This window comes from Leptodactylus fuscus, chromosome 2, assembly GCF_031893055.1.
Source record: "Leptodactylus fuscus isolate aLepFus1 chromosome 2, aLepFus1.hap2, whole genome shotgun sequence".
In the NCBI taxonomy this organism is placed as follows: domain Eukaryota; kingdom Metazoa; phylum Chordata; class Amphibia; order Anura; family Leptodactylidae; genus Leptodactylus; species Leptodactylus fuscus.
The window spans coordinates 269,143,895-269,160,228 of NC_134266.1; the positions used below are offsets into that span (position 1 = coordinate 269,143,895).

Here is a 16,334-nt window from a genome sequence, read left to right on the forward strand (position 1 = left end):
TGATTACTCCAAAGTCACCTATAACTGGAGTTGTCTTCTGCCGGACCTTGGGATCCATTACTTTGTCAGAATCTGGACTAATAAAAATAATGGGCCTTCTAGTAAAGGTCAATAAGATGATTACGATGCTGTTTTAGACCTTGTGCAGTTCCTAAGGGGTTGGACATAGGCATGTCAAGCTCCACCCCCGAGGAACTGTAATAGAAACAACACAACGTATAGGAATGGGGAAGCCCTGATTCCATCATGTGAATGGAGCTGTAATGTCAGCACTCCATTGATTTCTATAGGGTTGAAAGAGGGTTGTACTCTAACAATATATCATATAATTCCTATAATCCGTCATCCAATAGTCCAAAAAATCAGTGGAAATGGAAAATTATCTGGAGATAGGCAAAGACGTGAATGAAAACATAGAGTTATCACAGCCTATGCCTCTTAGGGTGCCATCATTTATAACTTTTTTTTGGCCATATGACAGGGGTAGGTAACCTTAGAGCCCTCCATCTGTTGTAGAACTACCAGTCCCATCATGCTCTGCTCCTCGTGGCACTCAGACAGAAGTGAATAGAGCATGCTGGGAGTTGTAGTTTGACCGCAGCTGGAGTGCTGAAGGTTGCTGATCCCTGCCATACGAGGATACAGACCGTTTGATAATCCAGCACTTGTCGGATCCAGTTTGAAGGAATGTTACCCGGTATAGAGAAGTTTTGGATTTCCACCCTGCGTTTCCCTCATTGTCCAGCAGAGGGCTTCTTCGGAGAAATCCTATCAGGCTCGTGATTAGATGACAGACTGGGGAGAGCAGATTCTACCAGTTTCTCAATGTGAAACATGGCATCGGAGGAGCCCCTGGAGCATCGCACTCACTAATCAGGATTTTGCATTCGCACAGAAGCCTAAACTGCTTGGGTTGTGAGATGATATATTAAATGGATGTAATGCCGGATAACCGGCGAATAAAATACGTTACTGTAGCCGCAGCTCGAAAGGGAAAATCTGGTGTAAAAGTGATCGCCCCCATCTGATGTAGTGATGCCCCCCCAAATATGAGGAGTCAATGATATCATCATGGAGGGTTAAGGGGGTTGCAGACGGCGCTGAATGAATGTGGATAACGCAGAATACCCCATTGGAGAGAAGGGGCAAAAAGGTCCAGGAGCCCCCAGGTGTCTGCAAAACCAATGGCCGCCAATGGATTGTACTAGACAACTGGTAACTCATTGATGTCAACTGGTGCAGGGAGGAAAGGGGGGAAATATCAGGTGGTATCAGAAGGTCCGGAGTGGAAAACCTCTTCATGATAGATAGATAGATAGATAGATAGGAGATAGATAGATAGATAGATAGATAGATAGATAGGAGATAGATAGATAGATAGATAGATAGATAGATAGATAGATAGATAGATAGATAGGAGATAGATAGATAGATAGATAGATAGATAGATAATAGATAGATAGGAGATAGATAGATAGATAGATAGATAGATAGATAGATAGATAGATAGATAGATAGATAGGAGATAGATAGATAGATAGATAGATAGATAGGAGATAGATAGATAGATAGATAGATAGATAGATAGATAGATAGATAGATAGGAGATAGATAGATAGATAGATAGATAGATAGATAGGAGATAGATAGATAGATAGATAGATAGATAGATAGATAGGAGATAGATAGATAGATAGATAGATAGATAGATAGATAGATAGGAGATAGATAGATAGATAGATAGATAGATAGATAGGAGATAGATAGATAGATAGATAGATAGATAGATAGATAGATAGGAGATAGATAGATAGATAGATAGATAGATAGATAGGAGATAGATAGATAGATAGATAGATAGATAGATAGATAGATAGATAGGAGATAGATAGATAGATAGATAGATAGATAGGAGATAGATAGATAGATAGATAGATAGGAGATAGATAGATAGATAGATAGATAGATGATAGATAGATAGATAGATAGATAGATAGATAGATAGGAGATAGATAGATAGATAGATAGATAGATAGATAGGAGATAGATAGATGGATAGATAGATGATAGATAGATAGATAGATAGATAGATAGATAGATAGAAGATAGATAGATAGATAGATAGATAGATATTAGATAGATAGATAGATAGATAGATGATAGATAGATAGATAGATAGATAGATAGATAGATAGATGATAGATAGATAGATAGATAGATAGATAGATAGATAGATAGGAGATAGATAGATGGATAGATAGATGATAGATAGATAGATAGATAGATAGATAGATAGATAGATGGATGGATGGATGGATGGATGGATGGATGGATAGATAGATAGATAGATAGATAGATAGATAGATAGATAGATAGATAGGAGATAGATAGATAGATAGATAGATAGATAGGAGATAGATAGATAGATAGATAGATAGATAGGAGATAGATAGATAGATAGATAGATAGATAGATAGATAGATAGATAGATAGATAGATAGGAGATAGATAGATAGATAGATAGATAGATAGATAGGAGATAGATAGATAGATAGATAGATAGATAGAAGATAGATAGATAGATAGATAGGAGATAGATAGATAGATAGATAGATAGATAGATAGATAGATAGATAGATAGATAGATTAGTTTCTGTATACCCTTCTATCTTGCCTGTATATTTGTCTCCTGATCCTGATTAGATCTGAACTCCTGACATTTCTTCCATCTCTTCCCTGCCCTTTGATCTTTCCTCTTTAACCCTTTCCATTATTATTATTATTATTATTATTATTATTATTATTATTATTATTATCATTCTGTTACATTGTTTCCTTGCACGTTGCGTGCTGCGCTCCAGGCCGGTGCCCGCGGCTCCTCGTCCAGCCTATGCAGCATGTATGTGGAGTATACAGCAAATAGTAAAGAGACAGAATGCCAGGGAGGAGGATGGAACAACCTGTGGGTGTTTTCCAGTAAGACGAGGCGAGCAAACGGCTGAGTGAAGGCTGAGGACTAAGCCCAGGCTCCCCCCGCCACCCTCCAGTGGTACGGCCTGGCTCTCAATGCATGTGTGATTGTCAAGCCTGAGCATTTGCAGGATTGGTCCCTTCTTCTCATTCATGTAACCTGTGTGTGCGCCTCTACTCCGTATACATGTTACCATTCCTATCAGGAACAGGCGACGGTGCAAAGGAGAATCTTATAAATCTAGTCATCCTATACACGGGGGATACCGGAGCGTGCTGGGGTTGTGTGCGGCTGCTGAGCTCTTCTGCAAGGAAACCCTGAGCAGCATCTTACAGAAAAACCAGGACAGCACCGCTGTGTGCACACAAGGGTTATACTTGTCCGGTTGTGGATTCCAGAGCGGCGTCGGAGAAGCCGGCCGAATGGTAAGCGATTGCTGCAAGTCTTCCCCATCCCTACGGGCTGAATGGTGTCCTTCCCTTCCCCGTCTTCCCGTGTCGGCTTCCAGTGCGCTGCATCATTGTACCGAGACTTACGAGAGCCTCGACTCACATTACATATTGTTCTGCAAGACGTACGTGTAGACAGGGCTGAGCCGGGCATTTTGGAAGGAGCCCTGGTGGGATTTGCACAAACCTTACCATTTCTCCTTGACTGTCTATGGGTTGATGAGCGCTGCTCTGGAGGCTCCAGGGTCTGGAAAGACAAGTAGGGTCATTTTTCAATGTCCCGTGGAGTGACACGATTTATTGGCTATAGGGCATCCGACGAGGGGTGGCTTTACATCCCCCCTACCCCTATGGGGTGTACCCAAAAAGGGGGGTTGCAGATGGACCCAGTTGCAAAATTTAGGATGGTACAGTCAGGGAACAGAACTGGCCAGAAGGCAGAGGAGACTGGAGACCCCCCAGTACCCAATGTAATCCGCAGATATGTTTATGGACCTATGGACGGGCGGACTTGGGGAAGATATTAACCGGCGCATTGCCAAGGAAAAGTTCCTTGGGCCCTGTCTATAAGATTTGGTCTTAGGAAGTCAGAGGTGACCCCCAAGGAGGGACGGTGCGGGGTTAATAATGTAGATTGGATGACCTTATATACTCCAGGACTTCCAAAATCTTACCGTCCCAGATCTGTTACGTATCCTATAGACGGATAGAACTGATGGGAGCACTTGGTGTTTTTTTGGGGGGTATTTATTTGATTATTTTTGTATTTTTTTTTTAATATTTATTATTAATTTTATTATTTATTTATTATTATTATTATTATTATTATTATTATTATTATTATTATTATTATTTATTATTTTATTTCATACATTTCCTATTTTTTGCCTATTTTATATATTTTGTATCATTTCGACTATATTTTATTTTATATTATTTTATTTTTTTATTTTATTTTATATTATTTTATTTTTTATTTTTTTAATTTATATTATCCTATTACATTAATCTTATTTTAACCCTACGTTGTCCCTCCTCTCTCGATTACGTTTTTATGATTTTTTTACATTTTCACATCCCCCCCCCCAATCCAGGATTATTTCCATCTTTCTCTTCTTTTTAACCCCATGATGACGACTTCTATCGCCGGATTATTAATTTATTTCTTCCCCCGCCACACATACCGCATAAAGGGATTTTGCTTGAAATTGCCTGTAGCATCCGAATGTGTTTTGTTAACCCCGTAATCACCTTCACCGATCAGACTCCCATCATTTTTTTTTTTGCTGCAGTTCCTTTCTTTACATCCTTTCATCATCACAGCGTATCGTAAAGTGAGAAGGAAAGATTCTATTATATAAGGTGGGCATTTAGAAGGTGGTGGTCGGAGATAGGGACCTATTCTCTTGCCAGGGGCCGGCAAGAGAAGCCCCGTCACTTATAAACATAGCGTCGGGGTTGTGAAGCCTCATTGGCTTGCGCCGGAGTTCTTCTAATTCTACGATTTGCGGCTCCTTCTCGCTACTATTTACATATCTCATTTTCACGAGCCCAAGGAACCTTCATCTAGCGGCTGGAGACGCCGAATCCTTCCACGATGGGGGGGGGGATGCTTACTAAATGCACAGCGTGAACATCCAGCCTTGTTATGGTGCAGACTATAGGAGGACGTATAGAGATTTCGCCTTATTGAATTCCATTAGGGCAGGTCCTTCGAGGGATAACCTTGGTTACCCATGTGCTACTACTACGCTGAGTAGAGGCGTGTCATTAGAGGTATCGTGACAGGTTGCCTATTAAAGGGGTCCTCCAGCTTTAATAAGTTATGGTTAATTCATTTAAAGGGTCGGCGCTATACCGTGACTATGTCTGTTGAAGTCTGTTTGAGGGGTGTGTACCTCTTTAAGGATTGTATCAATTTTACCAAGGTTTTTGTACAGGGTTCTAGAAGGATTCTGATTGGTTGGAGATTTTGTAGATCAGGGATGATCGGGGAGGATCTTAAAGGGACAGTTACACCTATAATTTTTTTTTATTTTTTTTTTTAGGAATTCAAATGGTCTATGGTCTAGTTTTATGGAAAAGTTGCCAAATTGGGTTTTGCACAAAAATTTGGGACTTTGTTCTGCTTTGTTTTCTTAGAATGTAGGCGGGACATAGATTTCAGAGTTCTACAATGATTCTGATTGGTTGGAGATTCTGTAGATCAATGATGATCAGGGCGGATCTTAAAGGGGTCACTACACCTATGTCTATCCCTGTCTAATCCCTACCCCACGGACTCCATGCGATCCCTACTTTATCTTTCACATCTTCAGTGCTGAAGATATCCAAGTTCTACATTAATAAGTCTGAAAGGGAACCTGTTGGGGCAGTTGGGGCAATAAACCACCCACAAGTCTGCCACTCATTCTCCTTGGTCAATATCTGTGCAACTTGGCGGTGAACACCTAAGACTTTAAGATACAGTAGACTGGTGGCTATGGATATAATTGCTTATCAACGACAACAATCTAATTACTATTAGTTATGTCAGGGAGAGTGTTGCAAAATGGTAACGTCTCTTCTCACAGGTCAACACAATGCCAACCAAGTTTGGAGGTTACCATCTAAGCAAACGGAGAGAGACTCGTTGCTATGCATATTCTGCTTAGAGTCTGTCTCATCTCACATCATTTCATAGCTGATGCTCCATTGATTCTGGTACAGTTGGAATTTTTTCTCTAGCCCCCACCATTCCTGAGCAATCAATGCTGTTAGTTTTGGTGCCTGATATACTAGTCTCTGTACTGTCAGGTGGGCGGTGTCAGGAGCAGACAGGGGGTGTGATTCTGAGCTCTGACACTGGCTGCCTCTGATTGGAGCTCTGAATCACGCCCCCTGTCTGACCCCACCCACCAGACATGACAGAGATTAAATAGCACATCAGGCACCAAAACTAACTGCACTTGTTGCTCAGGAACAATGGGGGTTAGAGAGAAAAATCCAACTAACTGGAATCAGTGGAGAGGCGACTATTAACATAAACTAAGAACTTGAAATGGTGGAGGTGGTGAAAGGTCCTCTTTAAGCCTAGCTATCTCACTCCTTCTATGCCTAGGATTCCTTTAGTTTTCTGGCTCTATATTCTCTGAACTTATCCCAAAGACCTTTCACTGTTTTCTACTGATTCCCTGGTTTACTGATTTTGACTTGTTCTCCTACTTACTTGCTCTCTTGCTGATTTGGCTTTATCCGTGACCTCTTGGACTTGACCCTGGCTTGGACTTTTGTATACTCTTTGATGTCATTCTATATATTCCTGTACTCTCCTAGCTTACGTATTACTCTCTATGTCTGCCCATAATGTGACACATTGTTCTGCAGCTACAACCTGGGTCCCGAATAGCCAAGTCCATCCTGCCTACTGATGGGCTCTGTTGAACGTAATGGAGTAGCTTTATACTCTGTCAAATGGAGTAGTGTTGGGCTACAGACAGCTGGTTGTAGTTGCCATCTTCTAGTCCTGCTAGTTGCCTGCTGTCCATTGGGAAATTGCTTGGACAGCTATTCCACCTCCTTGGGAATTGCTTAAGTTGCAATTCCATAACAAGCAAGCTTAGATGGAGAGAGTAAGGAGAGAGCGATGACACACTTCAATCCCTCTTTCCAGCGCTCAACATGGAGCCAACCCAACTTGGTAATAAACAACCCATAGCTGGCGGAAAGTTCTCCCGGCTCCCGACCTTCCTCTATCTCTTATGTTCTAAGCAGCAAGAAGACACTTGGATTCACAATGGTGCGTGGGACCATTGCATATATAGCACCAGGCCCTCCTCTGTGCCACATTGTCCCGACATCATACAATTTAATGACAACTTCAACTTTGCCTCGTTGTCAGATATAGGATATGATATAGGAAAACGAGTCAGGTACTAAAAAAAGGGAGAAATATTTATAAGGTAAGCATAATGTGAACGAGGGGTGTGGTGGGTTAGGACAGGTGATGTCATAGATCCAACATGGTGATGGCACTTATGTGGGATATTTAGCTGACACATAGGCAGAATGTCAAAAGATACTTTGTTACAATTGAAGGATAACCCCTGGGCCAAATGGAAATTGGCAGGAAGGAATGTTAGGGTCGGCCCCTCAGTGTCCCTCCCCCCAACTGGTGAGGAACCTATAGCAAGAGAACATTCTATATTTGGCCTTACTAATGGAGGGTATAGTATATGGTTAGGGTGGAGCTGATCTTGAGATTTCAGGATCGATTTTAAAATACGATTTCTGATCATTTTCCAGCCGATCCCGATCGTGAAATTTGTTCGATTGTCGATCGGGATCCAATCTTTCCCGATACCGATTGTTCATCCCTATATATGGCAAGAGGTATCTATCTATCTATCTATCTATCTATCTATCTATCTATCTATCTATCTCCTATCTATCTATCTATCTATCTATCTATCTATCTATCTCCTATCTATCTATCATCTATCTATCTATCTATCTATCTATCTATCTATCTCATATCTATCTATCTATCTATCTATCTATCTCCTATCTATCTCCTATCTATCTATCTATCTATCTATCTATCTATCTATCTCATATCTATCTATCTATCGATCTATCTCCTATCTATCTATCTATCTATCTATCTATCTATCTATCTGTGGCTTCCTTTGAAATTGGCAATTGGACAATGGAAATGTGATATTTGACACGTTATAAATAAGGACACCTCTCTGTCTTTCCACCTCTATCACATCTTTGTGCCCATTAATCTATCACATCTATCACACTATTGTGGAAAGTATTAATTTGTGTCAGCAGCTTCTCACCTAGATGTGTAAATCTAGAGCATATTTTTAGCGATTGCCATATGCCATCATACCTTCCTAACACCTAATAACATACAATGTCTATGGTCATCAGAAGAACAAAGTCCACTCTCTTTGACTTATGGTTTTACATATCAGGACATAATAAAAAAAACATCTGGTTCTTAAAAATTTGGTAAGTCCAAGCTTGGATGAAGAATAACACGGGGCGGAATCCTTTGGGTTGAGGTTCGTGCTTGGACTCTACCATTTCAACTCCACGATTGATTTCTTCTACACTTTTTGTGTTATAGTTTTGTTGGTGTCCTTGGGATCATTGACCTGTTGCATGACCCAGTTTTGGCCAAGCTTTAGCTGTTGGATGGGTGGCTTATATTTGATTGACTTTGGTGGTCATGGTCGATGACTTCCAGGTGATTGGGTCCTGTGGCTGCAAAGCAAGCCTAAATCATCCCACCTCTTCTACTATAGGTTGTGTTAACATGTCCCTGTACATTACGGCCAAACATCTCCACTTTGGTCTCTCCGTCCAAAAGACATTGTTCCAGAATTCTTGTGGTTTGTTCAGATAGAACTTTGCAAACTCAAGCTGTGCTGCCAAGTTCTCTGTAGAAAGAAGCTTTCTCCTGACAACCCGTCCACACCAGTCATACCTGTTCACACTTTTTCTAGTTGTATTGTCATATGCCTGGTCATTTAACATGCTGAGGCTTGTGGAGTCTGAGATGTAGCTTGTGTTTTTTTTTATTTTTTGAGTATATATTGTAAGCTCCCTTGAATGTTTTCCACTTTTGAATAATCTTTCTCGCTGTAGAATGATGTATTTCATTGATTGAGGGGCAACAACAATCTACGATCATTGCTGATGTCTTTCCTCCTTGACTTTGTGTCTAAATGCTTCAGACCAATCAACTGCCAAAACCTCTGCATTTATACATGAGGTCACACATGGCCATTCATAGTTGGTTCATGGTGTTTTTTGATACTTTGCCAGGTGTTGATGACCCTATTTGCTTTATTGATGGACAACCTTAGGTTACAAAAGAAGATCTTGCCTCCTTAATGTGGATCTCTATGTCCAGTACCATCTTGCACTTTCATGTGATTGGAGATGCTGAGTCAATAATCTATTATCAATAAAGTAGCTTACTGAGGATGGTCCAAGACTTAAGATACCTGGCTATTCCTTCCCACTTCCCCAGAGTATACTGCATTTTCACCACATATGAAGATCTCCAACACTTAGGCAGTCCAAACTATGGTGACAATCATTGACTAGAAGGGATACAAAGTGGACTTAGTAATAGATCCACCCATGAGGAAGTGCACTAAACTATTTTACAAGAAAGTGACAGCCATTGAGAGACAATGATGTATCTAGTAGGATGAAAGACAAATGATGATTCGTGTTCCAGTATGTGGGCCTAACGGTGGACCTACCCATCAGGAAGACGAATACTTAATCAGTTTCTTGCACAATCTGTTTTACAAGAAGGTGACAATCATTGATTAGAAAGATAAGTATATCTCTGGGAGGAAGAAAGACTGATGAATATTGGTGTCCCAGATTGTAGATCTACTGGTGGAGCCACCTTTAAGGAAGTCCAGCACTTACAGTTCTTTGGCCAAACTATTTCACCGAACTAAAGTGACAGTCATTGACTAGGCCGGGACAGTCATTGACTTGAAACACAAGGATATATGCAGGAAGAAAAAAGGACTTAAAGACAAATTAATGTGCCCCCATTACCAGTAGACCCACCAAAGAAGAAGTGTATCAGTTCCTTAGCCAAACTAGTTTACAAGAAAGTGAAAATCCTAGTAAGAAAAAGATATATGTAGTAGAAGTAAAGACCTATCATCATGCCTGTTCCAGAATGGGGGACCCTTCAATAAGGAAGTCCAATACTTGGCCAGTCTCTTACACAAACTATCTTACAAGAAGGTAGCAGCCATATATGTAGGAGGGAGAAAGACTTATGGTAACCTGTGTGCCAGAATGTGGGCCTACTAGTGAAGAGGAAGTCCAAAAATTTCTTTGGTCAAACTATTTCACAAGAACGTGACCATTGTTGACTGGAAGGACAGAGATTGTTCTTATTAGTGGTCTCTCCCACGAGGAAGTCCAACACCTAGCTAGTAGGGTTGAGCCGATCTTGAGATTTCAGGATCGATTTCAAAATCCGATTTCCGATCATTTTCCAGCCGATCCTGATTGTGAAATTTGCTCGATCGCCGATCGGAATCTGATCTTTTCAATCCCGATCGCTCAACCCTAGTCAATGCTTCTCTATGGGAAAAGTTAATTTTGGGGTTGAGCCGATCTTGAGATTTCAAAATCCGATTTCTGATCATTTTCCAGCCGATCCTGATCGTGAAATTTGGATCCGATCTTTTCCAAACCCGATTGCTCAATCCCACTAGCTAGCACCTATATATGACGGCTTTAGAGTGCCCTGTTTACCTCCAGGACCTTTATCTAGAAGTCCTAGTAGCACATACCCCGAGCCCATTCTTTATTGCAACGTTGACCATGGTAAACCTGATATGGACCCCCAAACATTGCCTATCCTTGATGGTTGTCCCCTCATCTTGCAGCCAAAAGATATATAGGATTTATTTAGGTTTTTTATAGAAATTCCACATATACTTTCCCGTTAAAATATAAGCAACTTCTTGGAGATAAATAGAAATTACGGAAACAGCACGTCCCAAACTGCGGCGTCTTTTCTTCCACTAAACGGAGTGTTTTGTGCCGTAAGATTTTCTCGGGGTAATTTAGCTATTTCAGCTTTTTTCTCTGGTTCTTCCAGTGGGCCGCATTGTACTCCACACATAAGAACATTAGTCACACAGCACTGGGCTGAGCGCTATGTTAAACACTCGCACACACACAAGACGCGTACTTACTATAATTGTCCGGTATTGGGTTTCTTCAGTATAAATGATGTGTATGTGTTGGAAAGAGTGCGCGGAGGTTACGTGAGGTGATTTCCAGCCTTGGATTCTGGGTTTTATATTTATGGTTATGCTCTAAAGATGTCTTAAGGGACTTCTTTTTTAGACTACATGGCCTTTCTTCACCAAGATAAATATCTCTTGATCTCTGCAAGATGACGTAACTGACTTTCTTCACATGGGCTCCTTTATCTTTTCTGATCTCCTCTTGACCACCATGCTAAATGGGTCTTTTTATCATAATGGACCTTCTCTTGACATCCACATTAGACCATATGATCTGCCCTTTCTTAACTAACCTTTTCTAGACCTCTACATTAGACCATATGGACTCTCTTATCCTAATAGACCTCTTCTAGACCTCTACATGACACAACATGGGCTCTCATATACAAATGGACCTCCTATAGAACTCTACATTAGACCACATGGACTCTATTATCCTAATAGACCTCTTCTAGACCTCTACATTACACCACATGGGTTCTCATATCCAAATGGACTTCCACTAGACCTCTACATTAGACCACATGGACTCTCTTATCCTAATAGACCTCCTCTGGACTTCTACATTATTCCATATGGGTTCTCATATCCTAATAGACCTCTTCTAGACCTCTACATTACACCACATGGGCTCTCATATCCAAATGGACCTCCTCTAGAAATCTACATTAAACCACATGGACTCTCTTATCCTAATATACCTCTTCTAGACCTCTACATTTCACCACAAGGGCTCTCATATCCAAATGGACATCCTCTAGATCTCTACATTAGACCAAATAGACTCTCTATCCTAATATACCTCTTCTAGACCTCTACATTACACTACATGGGCTCCCTATCATAATGGACTTCCTTTATATATATTACACCACATGGACTCCCTTATCTTAAGTAACCTCTTCTAGACCTCTACATTACACCACATGAGCTCTCATACCCAAATGGACATCCTCTAGAACTTTACATTAGACCCCATGGACTCTTTTATCCTAATAGACCTCCTCTGGACTTCTACATTATACCATATGGGTTCTCATACCCTAATAGACCTCTTCTTGACCTCTACATTACACTACATGGGCTCCCTATCATAACGTACTTCCTTTATATATTCATTAGACCACATGGACTCTCTTATCTTAAGTAACCTCTTCTAGACCTTTACACCAAATGGGTTCTCCTATCCAAGTGGACCTACTCTAGACCTCTACATTAGACCACATGGGCTTTGCTATCCTAATAGACTTCCTCTAGACCTTTACATTGCTACTCTAATACGCTTCCTCTAGGAGGATAGGGGGCCACCTAGACTTTCCATCATAATGGACCTTCTTTATATCTATACATTACACCACTTGTACCCTTCTATCCCAATGGACCTCCTCCAGCCTTCTACATTGGATATCATGTGCCCCCTTATCCTAATAGACCTCCTATAAACTGAATGGGAATATTATCCTGATGGACCTTCTTTATACCTATATACAAGACCACATGGACTCTCCTATCCTAATAGACCTCCTCTAACCCTATGACCCTACTAACTTCTTCCAGACCCTACACGTCCCACATGAGCTTTCCGATCCTAATAGACCTCCCTAAGACCTCATGATCCTCCTACCCTAACTAATCTCTTAATACACGGACTTTCTTATCCCAGCAGAGACCTTAGACCAGAAAGGCCCACCAATTCCTACCAAGAAATCAATACAAGACCTGTGTTCTAGAACCGGCATCTGCGGGGTTATATTTTTCCTAGAAGAGTACAGTAAACATATTCTTGATAATTGTAAAGGGTTTGAGAATTCCCATATTGATCTGCAGGCGCTGCGGCCATGTCTGAAGCTACTAGTCCACAGATAACAGCCCGGATGAAGCGAATAAATCAATGTCCCTTTAAAGCTGATTGTCACCTGCCTACTTGTATGGTCTGTCAGTCCAAGCCATCCTAAGTAAAAGCTTAAATATTCCATTTCTGCCTTGAACTGACAGATTGGCGTTTCTGGGCACGGTGACAGCAGAATACGCTCCACTTTCCAGTGAACCGGGTACGGTCGCGCCTCCCGATGCAATGTATTTTCAGCAGCTCGGGCTTTGAATGAAAGAATTTTTTTTTTCTTTTCTAGAAATACACTGTATATTTTTAGATTGTCACAAGAAAAAAATAAAAAAAATACAATTTCAACCTGAGCCCAATCTCCTGGGCAGAGCAAAAGAGTCACGGTGTAGAGTTTTTAATTTTGTGACCGGTGACGCCGTGCGAGCAGAAGAATATGGCATCGCTTCAATTTTTACTGTGCTGTTTCAGGACTCTGCTAAAAATACTTTAGTTCATCTTTATTTCATAGAAATATGAAAAATAGGTTATATATCCAAGTAGGGGAAGAAGTTAGCTACTTCCTCCCTCTTATGTCATCCGTGATCTTCATGTTCTAGCAATTCCTGAACATGTCTGAGTTTCTTTCACTTACAAACTCTATTAAGTATTTCCAGACATCTAGGTGGCATCTCGTTTATTGCTATTGAAAGTAAAAGGAGAAGAAGTTAGCTACTTCCTTCCTCTTATCTCATCATTGTTCTTCAGATACTAGCATTTCATGAAGATCCCTGGATTTGTTTCCATTATGAATTCTTCATCAAATATTTCCAGACATGTACATAACTTCCTGTTTATTGCTATTGAATCCAAAAGGAGAAGAAGTTAGCTACTTCCTCCATCTTGTCATCTTTGATCTTCATGATCTAGTAATCCCTGAACATCTCTGAGTCTCTTTCACTTGCAGACTCTATATTAAATATACATAGATATCTAAGTGACATCCTGTTTATTGCTATTGAAACAAAAAGCAGAAAAAGTTAGCTACTTCCTTCCTCTATCTCATGATTGAACTTCACATGCTAGCATTTCATGAAGATCCCTGGATTTAATTCCTTTATGAATTCTTTATCAAATATTTCCAGACATGTAAATGAATTCCTGTTTATTGCTATTGAATCCAAAAGGAGAAGTTAGCTACTTCCTCCATCTTATGTAGTCCTTGATCTTCATGTTCTAGCAATTCGTGAACATCTCTGAGTTTCTTTCACTTACAAGCTCTATATTACCATTTCCCAACATCTAAGTGACATCCTGTTTAATGCTATTGAATCCAAGAAGAGAAGAAGTTAGCTACTTCATGCCTCTTATCTCATCATTGAATTTCACATTCTAGCATTTCATGAAGATCCCTGAATTTCTTTTCTTTATGAATTAGATATGGAGAATTTCCAGACTTTTAAATGATATCCTGTTCATTTCTACTAAAACCCAAAAGGAGGAGAAGTTAGCTACTTCCCTCCTCTTATCTCATCACTGAACTTCACCTTCTAGCATTTCATAAAGATCCCTGAGTTTCTTTCATTTATGAACTCTCTATCAAATACTTCCAGGCATCTCAATGACATCCCCTTGATTTCTAATGAAATGTAAAAAGAGGAGAAGTTAGCTACTTCCCCTTCTCTTTTTTGATTATTGAACTATACTTCTTATAATTCAGTGACAATCCTATAGTCTTGAACTTATTTCCATTTGATACTTCTGGGAACTTTATGAAACTACATGAAAATTTATGGTATAGCCCAGGCTAAAACCTGTATTGCTTACTATTGACTACCAAGTAGAGGGGAAGTTAGCTACTTCCTTTCTCAGTGCTGTCACATTGAACTACACTCTTGTGCATTACTTGAAGGTCCTACAGTGTTCAACATTTTCAGAATTGTCAAGAAATGATGTTAGGTTCTAGGTCACTAGCTATACTAAGTTAAAGTGTATTTGGGAAAGTAAGTTAGCTACTTCCTAATTCTATGAAGTGAAGTTCTTGAAATTTTAAGACTTTTATGTTATGTCCCAGAGTACAGTTATATTGATTTCTGTTGAAGTACGAGAAGGAGAATAAGCATACTTATTGTCAATCATAGATTTATTTTACTTTTGTGAAGACACTATCCTATGTTGTAGGCAGCTAAAACCCAAATTTAGAGAAGTTAGCTACTTCCTTCCTTACTAATATCCTATTTAGAGAAGTTAGCTACTTCCTCCCTTGCTGATGTCATCCTTGAACTACACTTACTGTCATTAGATTGTCGATCTTAAAGTTTTATTCTAGTTTTATGAAGACATTAAATCCAACAAGGAGAAGTTAGCTACTTCCTTCCTCACTAATATCATATTTGGAGAAGTTAGCTACTTCCTTCCTTCCTGATAGCATGTTTGTTAGCATGAGTTGTCAATCTTAAAGTTTTATTTCACTTTAGTGAAGACATTATCTTATGCAGCTAAACCCTAGTTAGGAGAAGTTAGCTACTTCCTCTTTATTACTCCATCTTTGAGCTACACTTCTCAGCATTCCTTATAGATCCTATAGTCATATTTCATTCCATAAAGGATGTTTCTTTAAGAAATTTAGCAGCTGATTGGAGAAGGGTAAAGAACTAATATTGTCAAGAAAAAGTTGTCAGACAGCTACTTCATGTCCCAGAAACTAAAACAGGATCACAGTTGAGAACACATGAGACAGACTGCATAAAGGATTCAGAAGTCTGGGAATATGACCCTTAAAGGGGCAGCGCCATCTCTCCCTATTGCCAGTCTGTGTCAGTATGAACTGTAGCTTAATCATTCCATTCCTAAACCAAGTAGATTAGTTTGACCAGTATCTGGATATGAGAGTGTTCAGGACATTACGCTACAGCACACACTTATCCTAGCGCCTTCTCCACCCCCCCATATATTATAGGGTAGCTTACATAAATCCCCATAAATCACATCACCCTCTTGTCGCGTCAGTGTGAAGTTCATTCCCATTAACGAAGAATATCTTCAACTTAGGGGACATGGAAATCAATAAAGGGAGAAGGGTTAGTGCCGGTTCACGTTTCCCCATCTCCAGAACGGATTTGCTTTCAGGATTTTGACAGCTTTTCATTTTAAACAAGGTTAGCAAACACCGGTGGGAGATAGAAGTGATGGCCGACATAGGCAGGGGCCCCCGGGGGAACCAAGGGGCCCGCACACATTTATCAATCTATTTACATGGAAGAAATGCAATGTGATTTTGGAAATATTATATTACCTGAGGTCTG

At 40.1% G+C, this 16,334-nt stretch overlaps 1 protein-coding gene across 4 annotated transcripts in view; it reads left to right on the forward strand.

Annotated features, from left to right (window-relative positions):
- Window positions 1-3,057: 3,057 nt before the first annotated feature.
- Window positions 3,058-16,334, forward strand: part of TENM4 (teneurin transmembrane protein 4) — a 1,026,741-nt gene continuing 1,013,464 nt past the window's right edge. For all 4 annotated transcript variants that reach the window (XM_075266230.1, XM_075266232.1, XM_075266233.1 and 1 more), the window contains exon 1: window positions 3,058-3,396. The gene's annotated coding sequence lies outside the window, so the exon portion shown is untranslated. The remainder of the gene's footprint in view (window positions 3,397-16,334) is intronic.